Here is a 13,265-nt window from a genome sequence, read left to right on the forward strand (position 1 = left end):
GTTTTAAATTTAAATAAATAAAAAGTGGTAGACAGAGCCCAAACATGAGTACTGTATACAAAAACATGAGTATTATAATCAAGTATTTTGCACCAAGTTCTGTGCTTGGTGCTGTTCGGTGTGCAAAGAAATATGTGAGGGAAATTTCACTCCCAGGTACTTGAAAAGATTGGGTGGAAACACACAGAAGATTGTGCTGCATTAAATGCCAAGAAAGTGGCAAAAACTTTGCTATGGGCCTCAGCTGCTAGCAGATTGGGATCTAATTGTTCTCTGATAATTCTCTGTTGTAATAAGTGCAGCAATAATGTGGGACTAGAATGTCACTGATGTCCACTCAGCTTTTAAGAATATATGAGATAGACAGATGCTTTTACAAAAGTAAAGAAATTGAAAGGATTTGACACTAACATGTTTTCTATCTTTTAAAATTTTTCTTAGGTTTTTCCAATGGACTCTCTAGCAACATCCATCAACCAGTTTACCATGGAGTTTAACAAAAAGTTAGCAGAATCCCCTGAGGGTAAAAGAGTTGTCTTTTCTCCCCTGGGCATCTTAGCTTCTCTGGCCTTGGTGTATTTGGACTTCAAAAGTTCCATTGCAGCACGGATGGCCCAGGTGCCAGTGAAGGCCAATTGTCCTTTGCTATCTTAAACTACCTGCTTTCTGTACCTCCTAACTTTGTTCTTTACTCCTCAAAACATAATAAGCCATATTTTATAACAATATATTTTCAACCAAAGATTAATTGAAAAGAAAAATTGTATATCATAAAATAAAGCCTTGTAAAGAAATGAAATTTTTTGCTAGGTAAACCATCTAAGAGTCTATATCCTCTAGAAAAATGAAATGGAGAAATGATGAGATTTATCAACTGTGGTTCAACAACAAAACTAATTTTATTTTAATGGTTAAAATATTTCAAGAAATAATGATTTGACCTTTAATAGAATTAGTCATCATCTCTCAACTCTCAGTAAATTTTCTTGAAGACACACACACACATAATAAAAGAATTCTATACCTCCTGCTTTGAATGTTTCTTTGCCTAACCTCTGGGTGTCTAGATGACTCTAAAGAGGCCACTAGGAGAATTAAAATAGTAAAAATATATTCTTATATAAAAATCCATTTGTTTCCTATAAACATCCTCAAAGCATTGTGTGTGTAAATATATATGTGTATATTTATAAAATACACATAATACATACAGCCATTGCTAGCAGAATGTGGCAAAATAGCCATATAGGTCTAATCATATTTATACATTCATATATATACACCTATAGTGTATATAAATATTTTTTAAAAGTGCAAAGAGTAAACTCAGCCCTAAATTATGCAGCAGTTGGAAAGGTCGGGGCCAATGGCAGAATTTCCACCTGAAATGGTGCCTACTATGGCAAGTACTGAAACAGACACAGCCAGTAATTCTGAGTGACATAGACAGTTACAGCCTCTGTGAGTCTGGGCCTAGCATATAACTCTCACTCTTACAGTTCATGTTATCATTATTGTGTGACTTTAACACAGCAGTAACAAGTATCATAACAATGAAACTCCAGGTTTACAACTAAATAATGATTGCTTTATCAGTCTAAAAGGCTTAACTTTTAATTTGGTAGGCTTATTCTTAAGCAGATTCCAACCTGGCTCCATTTCATATAAATACATTCCTGGGTGTTGCTTGTGCTTGTTTGGAATATTAGTAGCTTCATTTCCTGGCATGCCTAATGCTCGCTTTCTATAGTAGGTGATACCGGTTCTGCTAGTGTGTGTCAGTGCAGCCCTTATAAGATGATTTTATTCTTCAAGTTGGGCTGGGCCCAGGATATGGAAGATGGAATTACTGTCTTTTGTTCTACTACTGTATGATTCAGGGGAAACAGGGATTGCCACATCCTTCCTCTTACTTTCAACGTGAATGCTGGGGTGGACATAGAGATTGTTTTATACAGAGCCAAGTTGTATTAAGTAATAAGAACTGAAGCACTTACTAGAAAAAAAAATAACAAAATTCCCTGAATTTTCCAGATAATTGAGGCAATAATGATTTTTGTTGAAATTGTCTAAAAGATAGTCTCAATTTAACACATCTTATTTTTCTTTTTTCTCTTATTAGATTTTAATTGACATACAATCAATACATACTTATGGTGTCCAGTGTTACAATTCCATACATGTAGACAATGTGTAATGATCAAGTCAGAGTAGCTAATATTTATTTCTCCTTAAATATTTATTATTTCTTTGTGTTAGGAAGGTGCATATTCCTATCTCTAGTTCTCTTTAAAATATATAATACGTTATGAGCTGAATTCATCCTACTGTGTGGTAGAATGCTAGAACTTATTCATCCTGTCTATCTGTGTTTTGATGCCAGTTATTAAACTTCCTTCCATCCCATCCCCATCCTAGGCTCTGCTCACAATTTTTCTACTGACAATATAAAGAATAAACAAACTCAAAGTCATCTACATTCTCATGACACTTCTGATACCACATATGTGGGATTTTTCCCCCACACACCAAGCAATCAGTTCTGTAGTAGAAATCAATTTTATGTCCTCTAATTCTATTCGACACTGTGTACCTAGAGACAGGGTCACATCCTAGAGGGGAAGGGCCCTGTCCCCAAGACCCCCTCGTACTTCAGATGCCAGTCTAAAGCCCCAGGTTGTCTTTTGCCTATGTTTCTGACCATCCAGCTATAAATCAGAGTTCCCACAACAACTTCATTATGTTCCATTAATTTGCTTGTGTGTCTCACAGAAACAGTAAAGTTTATAGGTTTGCTATAAAGGATATTTCAAAGGGTGTAGATGAAGAGATGCATAAGGAAAGGAAGGGGAAAGGGATACAGAGCTTCCAGGACCTCTCCCAGTGCACCAATTTCCAGGAACTTCCACATCTTCAGCTCTCAGATCTCTGAATTCTGTCTTTTGCATTTCTTGATGTAGACTTCAATCCTTAGGCATTTGTGAAGCATGGCATCTGTGTAGGAAGGTGATTAGACTCTAAGTGTGTGATCTAATGCTATCATAACAGACTTGGTGGGGAAACCCAGCAAAGCTGTCTGTTCAGAGTCTTTTTGACTTAGATGTACAGCACTTCTTCCTGGGTATGGTGTGTCTTTCGGAAATGGGGATCTTATGATCTACTGTCAGACAAGGCAGGTCAGTGGATTTCATTATGACCACCTACAAGACAGAAATGCTGGGGAAGATTAGAGTATTAGGGTATGCTTTTAGTTTCTATAACCTGCCTTGTGTAAGAGGAATTCTAGTTCCTATGGGCATCTTCCACTGGGAGAAAAAGGAGCATTCTGAAGCCTGCTGCTGAGGTCTAAAATGTCTTAACATTATTATAGTCATTTGGGAAATAATAAGGGCTAGGACAGAGTAGATGTGGGATATATATATTTGCAGTATCCATTTACTCTGTACTTTGATGAGATCAACATTTTAACTTCCACATAAGCATGACTGGGCTTCTTTCTTATATGTGAACTGTATTCCATTGGATATATGTTTTACACTTTCTTTAACCATTCAGGTGTTGGTAGACAGCTTAGTTGGTTCCATTCTTTTTCAAAACAACCATAGATAAAAGTGAAATATGGCAAATGAGAATTTTACCATAAAGTATTCCCAACATTATTCCAATTTCCTTTAATACTATAATAAAGGCACTAACAATTTGAACGTCTAAAGTTTTAATTAAAAGCAGCTGTTATTTAACTGTCTAAACCAATATATCACTGAAGTCAAATCAAAGCCTCTGAGTTGAAGTAGCTATATTTTTTGCATTTATAATAGTGGCTGCTATACACATATACATATGTGTGTGTGTGTGTGTGTGTGCTTTTCATATGATGACCTCTCTGCACAATGTGTTCATGTGTGTCTTATTGAAATTATAGGTGTTCCAATTTCACAGAAGACAGGATGTCAAGTCTTGTTCTGAAAGTGAAAAGAAGAGGAAAATGTTAGCTATTCCTTCATAGTATGCATTTGATAACTAAAAAAGAAGCATTTTAACACATATATTTCAGTAGTTAACTTAAGCAACTTTACTTGCAAACTTTTCTTAGAAATATTAAAATTACAGACATCATTTTTAGAAGGCAAAATGTCTATATTGTTCAAGAATATTTTCCTGTTATTTACACCCCTTTTTCTCTCCCTCTCAAAATTTCTGTACTTTCACACTTGCTCTTGCCTACCTTTGCAAACTGCATGTTAAGAAAATGATGTTCCATTAATATTTAAATATTTATCTTCTATAAATTATGGCTCCTTTAGGGAATGGATAACTGAGCTAAAATCTCTTGGTTATATGGTTCTATTCTATCTGGAAATTCCCCTTTCATAGTTTTTCTCTGAATACAACATACTCAGATATTTTATCCCTTGCTCCTTCTATGTAACAACAATTGTTAATTCTTATCATCTTGTTTTGAAATCCTGCATTGTTTCTGTTTTTTTTGTGTTGCTTTATTTTTGTCTTTGTTGTTGCCATTTTATCATTTTGTTCTCTTTAAAATAAAAAAGTGAGCTGGATAAAGTAGATTTTTTTGAAGTGAAAAATTTTTATTGTAAAGATTCCTAAGGTGACACAGGATGATACACCCTCCTCCTGAGCTGGTATCCCACCTACTCAGGAGGTTGAGGCAGGAGGGTCATGAGTTTGAGCCCAGCTTGGGCAACTCAGTGAGACCTGTCCCAAAATTTTTAAAAAGGTCCAGAGAAAGTAGATTTTATGTTGATTTCCCAGTTGAGAAATGCACAGTGGCCAGGTGACTAGACATGAGGTATGCTTAGGTTGGAAGCAATTCAGAAGAAGAACCTGACTCCTAGGAGTTCTGTTCAAGTTCTAATAAAATAATACTATCTTCTACAAAATTCTAACCCTTCCACCAGAAAAAGCAATTAAAACGTTCAATATCACTTCATTTGTTAAGATCTCATTAGGACATAAAATACTTCTTCCTGTAACAAGAACAGTAACAAGAAAACTAAGGCAAAAAGGAAAACTGGTATAAGGTTACAGTTATGGCCCATGGAGTCCAAGTGTTATGTGTCAGCTTTCTTTTACTTTAGTAAAATATCTTTTATGAAAGAAAGATTTATTTTGGCTCATGGTTTCAGGAGTTTTAGTCCATGGCAAGATGGCTGTGTCATCTGGGACTCAGACAAGGCAGAACGTCATGGTGGGGACACATGGTAGCACAAAGCTGCTCACCTCATGGTGACCAGGAAGCAGAGAAAGAGAGAAGAAAAGGTTGAAGTCCAAATTTTCTTTTCACAGGCATGTCCTTATTAACCTAAATTCCTTCCATTAGGCCCCACCTCCTAAAGATTCCACCACCTTCCAACAGATCTATTGGACAGTGAGAATGTGTTCACGCATAGAGTTTAGGGGACAATTAAAATCCAAATGTTCATAGGTTGCAGTGTGAGTGAGGCTCGAGATCTGAGTAGAAACAAAGGTTGAAATATAAGATTTTTGTCCTTTCAATGCTATTCTTCCCATTACTCTTCCCCTAGCCTGAATTATTCTCTCTGTTTCCAATCCACAACGGCCAAACATGGCTACCCACAAAGCCTCCATTCTAGGTATCTGATTGATAAGCTCCTTTCTGAATTGCTAGGAAGGACATTGCTTGGCCACTTTGCTACAGTTGTGCAGATGTGAGTAACAGTAGACAAATAGTGCTGCTGAGGGCCTATTGTTATAATTGTGTGGATGTTTATAACACACATTTCTCAAACAGCAGGGTAAGGGTGGGAAAGAGCTTGAATATATAATGTAACAGCCACATGAGAAATGAACTGGACATTTACTTGAGTTAGTAGGTTCACCAGTAATTTTCAGTTGTAAATGATCAAAAAGCACTCCAAAGCTACTCCAGCAAAATGAAAACTACTGTTGTGTAACTGGGCATAACTGGGAAGTCCAAAGGTGAACAGGGTCCCTAGACCCTCCAACATAATCTCAGTTCCCCCCTCAACTCTTTCTCTCCTTTTCTTTTTCTCTGTCCCTATACTATCTCCCTCCACCTTCTTTTTGTTACTCTTATTTTCTAATACTGAATGTAGAATGTATCTATATGATCAGGAAATATAGAGGGTTAGGGTTTGCCAGCCTTAATGTTAGTTTTCTGCAAAGTCTCAGGGACATAAGCAAAATGGAGAGAGTTTTCCTCCAGATTGTAGTACACGTGGCCTCTACTCTAACTGCCAGTGGAGTCCTTGTTCTCAACTGAGATCTCCTGAGCTGGCCTTTAATATTTGCCTTTCTATCAACATTCTGGTCATCTGAGCTCTGAGCAGTATCAGCCATCAAGCACTGCTCACAGTACTCTAGGGCTTCTATAGCTTTCTTACCCAAACTCTTCCAAACTCCTCCCAAAAACAGGTTCCAAAGGCTCCTAGGTGACATGGTCAGGTAGAGGCAAAGCATCAACCCTAGTCCTCCAGTACTGATATTTATTTTGGTCATATTTCCATTGCTGGGACACAATACTCCACACCCACAACTAAAAGGGATAGAGTTTCATGGCTTATGGCCTCAGTCCATGGTTGGTTGACTACAAGGTAGACATGTGATGGCATAGACATTTTGTGGAAGAAAGGATGCTTAACCCATGGCAGCCAGGAATCAGAGAATGAAGAGAGGAGCTACAGAAAGACACAAAGCCTTCTAGATCACACCTCCCATAAGTTACCTCCAACTAGGCCCCTCTTCCAACAGAAAATCAACTCTAGCAGTCTATGATCCAGCTACCTTCTAAACGCATAAGATTTTAGGGGGAAATTTAGATCTAAACTACAACCATTAGTTATTACAGATTAACAAACATTGATACCATATTATGAACTACAATCCACAGTTTACATTCGGGTTTACTCTTGGTGTTATACAGTTCTGTGATTTTGACAAATGCCTAATGCCATGGATCAACTATTTCAGCATCATTCAGAACAGTTTCACTACCCTAAAATGCTGCTCCATGTTCCTTCTACCATTTCTCCCTGAAACCTTGGGTAAACATTGATTTCTTTATTGTCTTGACAGTTTTCACTTTTGTGGAATGACCTATAGTTGGAGTTATACAGTATTTAGGCTTTTCAGGTGTTCCTTTAACTTAGAAGTAAGCATTTAAGGTTCTTCCATGTATTCTTATAATTTGGTAAAACTTGTTGCTCTATTGCAAAATATTCTGTTATAGAGATGTACCATAATTTGTTTATCCATTCACCTTTTGAAGCAAATTTTCTTTCCTTCCATGTTTTTATAATAATGAATAAAGTCCCTGTAAATCCTGTGTTCCAAGTTGGAGCCACCCTACCTTAGAGCCATGGATTGAAATCTGTACAAACTGTGATCTGAAATTAAGAGCACAGTTGATGGATGATGTGAAGACAATATTTAGTTTAGGAAGGCAATGCCCAATTAGCTTCCAAAGTGCTTGTACCATTTTACATTCCCACCAGCAATCAATGACAGTTCTTACTGATCCACATCAATGCCAGGGAATGTGCTGTGCTTTGGAGTTCTGCCACAACAACAGGTGTGTTTAATTTGCAGAACCTCAGTGACATGTGATTAAGCTAGATGTCTTCTTTGATGAAGTATGTATTTATATATTTTGCCAATTTCTGAAATTTGATTGTTAGTTTTATTACTGTTGAGTTTTAAGAATCTTTTGTACATCCCAACACAATTTTTATCAGGTATGTGGTTTGCAAATATTTTTGTTCTATTTTCTGCCTTCCATTCCTTGAATGAATTTCAGTTTCTATGATACTGAAATCCTTCTCAAATACTTGCTTGTGAAATATATCTTACCCAGCTTCTGAATCAATGACATTTACATTATTTGTTTAAATTTATGCATCCTTTTCAGTGCTCAGTAGAATCCACCTTGCTATGATGTATAGAGGGTTGCCACAATAGTGTCAGAGACAAGAGCTCCCATACTTCCTATTATGATACTTTTCAGTAAAATTTCCAAAAAGCAGTCTGGATAACTTTTCTCAGAAGTTAGCAGAAAATTGCCAATTTCACCAGTGTACCAGATAACTTTGCACAAAGATAAACAATTAAAGATTTGGCCGATGTTGTGGCTTGTACCTAGATGTTGCCTATAAAGCCTCATGTGCATAGGAAAGGAGAAAAGAAGAAAGGGAAATACATATACACACAAGGTAGCTAAGATAATTATACCACTAATTTCTATTAGTTCATTGAAAGGAACTGTCGTTCTAACCAGGATGACAGGTCCAGAGAATGAGGTGCCCATGGATGAAAAGAAAAGTAAGAGAGACAAATAAAAAAACAAGAGAGGCAAAAGTCTGGGCTCAGGGGCCTTACAGCCTCTTGGACTGCAGCCCCAATTACTAATCTCAGTCACCTTTTATTGAGTGAGAACTAAGGGTGTAGCTAGTACAAATGGGCGGATACCAAACATTTTAGCAATTAAAACATTATCCTTCTTCAATTCTTCCTCTTCTGCTGCTGGCAACAATTCCCAGGTGAGCCTCCCACACCCAGCACCACGCTTACTCAGTTCAGCTGGGGGTTATAAGTTGATCACCAGTTATCAATCCACTACAATCACAGTCCTTACTTCCCATTAAGTTTTACAATGCATGGCAAGACTAAAAAATAGGGATCTCCTGCAATTCAGATACACTCTTATTTTCAGGTGAAAGGTTTCAGTTCATTGTTGCAACAATAAACGAATCATTTTGTGTCCTCAGTGATTTCTAATCAAAGAATGTCCTTCTCCACAAGGAACAGTTAGTGCTTATATGGTTTGATTAATTATACATACCTGTATCTGGTAATCTGAGCAACTACTTTAAAGATAACAACATGCAATATAATAACTCTTGTGAATTTCCTATCATCTTGTTTGGAAATTCTGTATTGTCTTTATTGACTTTTTAAAATTCTCTTTTTAGGGACTGGGGATTTAGCTCAGCGGCACAGCTCCTGCCTGGCAAGCGCAAGGTCGTGAGTTCGATTCCTGGTACCGGAGAAAAACCAAAAAAAAAAAGAATTCTCTTTTTAAAAAAAAACCTCATGCACTTCTAGGTAGGGCTTTTTGGAGGTGACTGGATCTAGGATGTGTGAATATGGATTAAGGGTATGATAACTAAATTAATTCACTGATTTGTCTAGCATAGTTGGGTGTGGATAATGGGAAGGCCCATTCTGAGTGTAGGTGGTACCACCCAAAAGGCTTCTAGCTCAGATGGTATAAAAGGGAAAGGGAGGTTTGCTGCTGTTGTTTCACTGATGCTTGCTTGCTTGCTGCCTCCCGCCTGCTCTGCCATGGGCTGTTTCTCCTCTGTGGTGCCCCTCTACCATGCTAACTTGCCTTGTAGGCAGCTTACTATGGATTGAAACTTATATAAACTTGTGAGCTTAAGTAGAGCTTTCCTCCTTTAACTTTTCAGTGTTGAGTATTTGTCTCAGCAACAAGAAAAGTATCTAAGACAACAGAACACATTCTCAGTGACTTTTCTACCTTTTTCCTATAGACTACAAGCAAACAAGTGCAGATGATGTTTATGAAAAGGAAATTTAAGGTTTTTCACATAGAAAAGACATAAGCCACAGGCCTTCAACTCTACCATGATAGCTGAGACCTCAGCATACTTGTAGTACCACCAGAAGATGGTAGCGGATTGGAAAAGGTAAACACATGTGTCTGATATGAAGGTACTTCCTATGTTTACTGTTATGTTTCATGGGGAAAAACAAAATGACATGGTCTTTCTGTATCTTAATTCTGTAGAGAAAGAAAAGCAGTCAGTGATCATCCCTTGAGCCCTAGGTACTTTACCTTCACAACAACATTTAAACTTTACAAAGCTCTATAAAGTTGATATTAATATTCTTGATAAAGGTTAAGTAATACACATCTCTATTATGGGATGGACACAGATATGGCTGTATATATAACAGACAGAGATGGTGTTTGTCATTACAAAGATGTGTGGACAATTATGAGAATATTTGTTACTCTAGGCCTTCCCCCTTAGGTAGATTCTCCATAATTCAAGGTTAACTCAGTCTTTTCTTGTTTTGCATTGGTGGTACTGAAGATCAAATCCAGGAGCTCATGACTGATAAATAAGTCCTTTCCCACTGAGCTATACCTAGATCCCAAGATTAATTTTTCTAATCACTTTCATGTATATGTGTATGCATAAATACATAGATATATACATATATATGTGTATAGTGTGTTCTAAAACTTCAAAAAATATTTTTATCAAGGAAACAACTTTTAGGAAAAAATGCTGGATCAGTACCATCTTCAGGTATGATTCAAGCTGTTTATCTTTCATATTTCTATTTATTCTGTTCGAATTTTGGGACGATCATGTTTCTGAGCAACTGCATGCTTAAACTGAGCCTTAATCTCTCATCCAGTAGATGCAGGTTTCTCTTTGCATAGTGCACACTTTTTCATACATGCCAGACTTTTAATACGTGTAAGTTCCCATGGCCTCACTGGTATGTAGAGAAGATCTCTACATTGTTTCATAAAATTTGTACAACTGGAAATGATGACAAAAAGAAGACCAGTGTGGTGAGCAATACCCAGAGTAAACAATACCCAGTAGAGTTACAGCCTAAAACAAGGCATACAGAGTTCTGATCTGAAGGTACTGTCACATTACTGATGTGCATTATTTACAATGATGAAATTGACCACCACTGGGTCTACAAAACTCTCCATGTAACCAAAGTCTGTACTGTGAAACAAACACATCATTAAAATATTTACATGTATAAACACATATGCATATGTCTATGTGCACACATATACACAGAAACATATATATTTATCATTTTAAAACTTCATAATGTAAAGAGGGAAAAGTACACTCATAGTTGCTATAAAACTTTACTCCTAAGATTTGGGAGTTTTCCTTTATTTTGGCACAGTTTATAATTATTAATTTCATATTATGACTGTAGGATGTGGAAATTTAATTTCATTCCAGATTTTGTTTCTGAACAACTGTCTTCCATATATAAAAAGCAAACATCTTGTGCCCTGAGATACAACTCACACTACACTAGATTTTGCAGTACAGAAACCTAGATATTTATTTTTATTGGTGTATTTGAGTGATTAGTTAATGCCTTATATCCTATCATCAAATTATTGCACCTTTGAAGCAAAGTCTAATTCTCTTATAACCTGAGAGCTATTCATCTGCAAAACAAACAGTCTACATGTCAGTAATATGAAGAATCACATTACACAACCAAAAGACTTCCAAATGTATGTTTTGTTACACTGGATAGAGAGTGATTGTAATTCCTCTATGCAATCCCTAGGGGTCTCTCTCCACTACTACACTATTTCCTTCTTTACTTTGCAATTACCGACCCTTTCTCGGTTCTAATCCCAAAACTGGAGCAGGCTGTCACCTGTGACAAGTTGAATGAGTGAACCAATGAAGACATGATGGAGTTCTATGAAGCGTGGCTCTCTTTGCCCAAGTTCAAGGTAGAAGAGAGTTATAACCTCAAGGCAACCTGGAGCAGTATGGGGATGAGTGATGTCAAGGCTGATTTCTCAAGAATATCTTCAGAGAAAATGTTGTTTCTCTCCAATGTTTTCCACAAGTCTTTTGGGGAAATAAATGAACAAGTCACAGAGCTGCAGATGGCACTGGCGGCGACTGGGGTTTCGCATCAGCCTTCCCTCCTTGGAATTCAACGCTGGTCACCCATTTCTCTTCATCAGGCATGACAAAACCAGTAGGATTCTCTTATGTGGGAGATTCTGTGCCCCCTAAACCCTGAGTCTACTTCGTCTAACAAGACCCTCTTACAGTGTGAAAAATGCACCATAGGACAAAAAATCACAACGGTCACAACGTTTGTAGTGTAGTTTTTTTAAACTTTTGAATATTCATATAAATCCTGAAATAATGCATTCTGATGATCCTATCCTGCCATGTCTGTGTAGCTAGAAAGAAATTTTTACCACATAAACAACATTTTGTCTTAATATGACATTGCAGAAATACTGTTATTCAATTGAATGACATAATTCTTGAGGCACGTCATCACTGTGGTATCACTGTCACCTACATTTCACATACATCACTTAGGGTAGAAAAATACCTGAGGTAATGTGATATAGATAAATAAGAAATTTCTCAAGAAAGTCACTTGGTGCTTCATAAAGTACCACTGTAAAAATACTTATATTGACATCAATGAAAAAACTAATAAAGTTTGTAATCAGTAGCAGTGTATCAATCTTGATGTCTTAGTTTGGATAAGATGCCAGACTTGGGGGGAGGGAACTGTGTTAAGGGTATATGGGAATTCTCTGCATTATTTTTGCTGTTATTCTCTGGATCAAAAATTACCCCAAATTAAAACTTTTTATTAAAATAATTACATGTAAAAGTTTTCACATGCGTTCATTCCTTCTGTAAGATTTTTAGTGGCTAGTTATAAGAACATTTTAATAATGTTAAACTCTGAAAAATTGGCTCTATTTTCATAATTTCTCTTATACCTTATTAGAACCTAATGCACAACTGCTTATTGGTGATCTCCTCAGGTGTTATCCTAATTTTACAGGTCAAATATGTTACTATAGGTTGCTTTTTCCATATCATGTAATAAAATGAAAGACTGGCTCTGGCATAGATAGTATACAAATTATTAAAAGAAAATCATTTTTCTCAATCAAATCTTGGTCTCACAGAAGAATAGTTTTATGCCTTAGTATTAACGGCAGAAAATTCTAATATGTCTGACATTTTGTCATATCTTTATAAAACATTTTGCTTCTACTTATAACATTCCACATTAGCAAAGAAATAAATTCCTTGGGTTTGTGTTCTAGTGAACTAAAAGTCCTCAAATACTATGCCTCATTTTGAACCCAGAAAAAAGGCAAAGATTTCGTTTGAGGCTTGGAAATCAAGCCACATTAAAGTTAAATCAGTACAACATCTTTTCAGAGGCTGGAAGTAAAAATTACAGTGTATTTCAAATGAACAGCAATAATGAGAAAAGGTTGGTTCTAGAAACTTCAGCTCAGTAAGATTCTCCAAGGGAGTCATGAATTCACGAAGTGTTTACTGAGCATCTTCTGGACAAACAGATCCTGATCCCTGGTCTCCTGGTGAGAAACAGAATCAAAATGGGAGTCTCTGCAAAGAATGATTGAGAAAAAAATTGCAATATTCTTGAAAGGTATTTACGTG

The 13,265-nt window shown here is 36.6% G+C and overlaps 1 pseudogene; it reads left to right on the plus strand.

The window, feature by feature from the left end:
- The first annotated feature begins 450 nt into the window (after window positions 1–450).
- On the plus strand, window positions 451–11,834 carry LOC106147926 (annotated as a pseudogene).
- Window positions 11,835–13,265: the final 1,431 nt, after the last annotated feature.

The sequence above is a fragment of the Chinchilla lanigera genome, unplaced genomic scaffold (assembly GCF_000276665.1).
Source record: "Chinchilla lanigera isolate Chin_1 unplaced genomic scaffold, ChiLan1.0 scaffold00001, whole genome shotgun sequence".
Classification (NCBI taxonomy): Eukaryota; Metazoa; Chordata; class Mammalia; order Rodentia; family Chinchillidae; genus Chinchilla; species Chinchilla lanigera.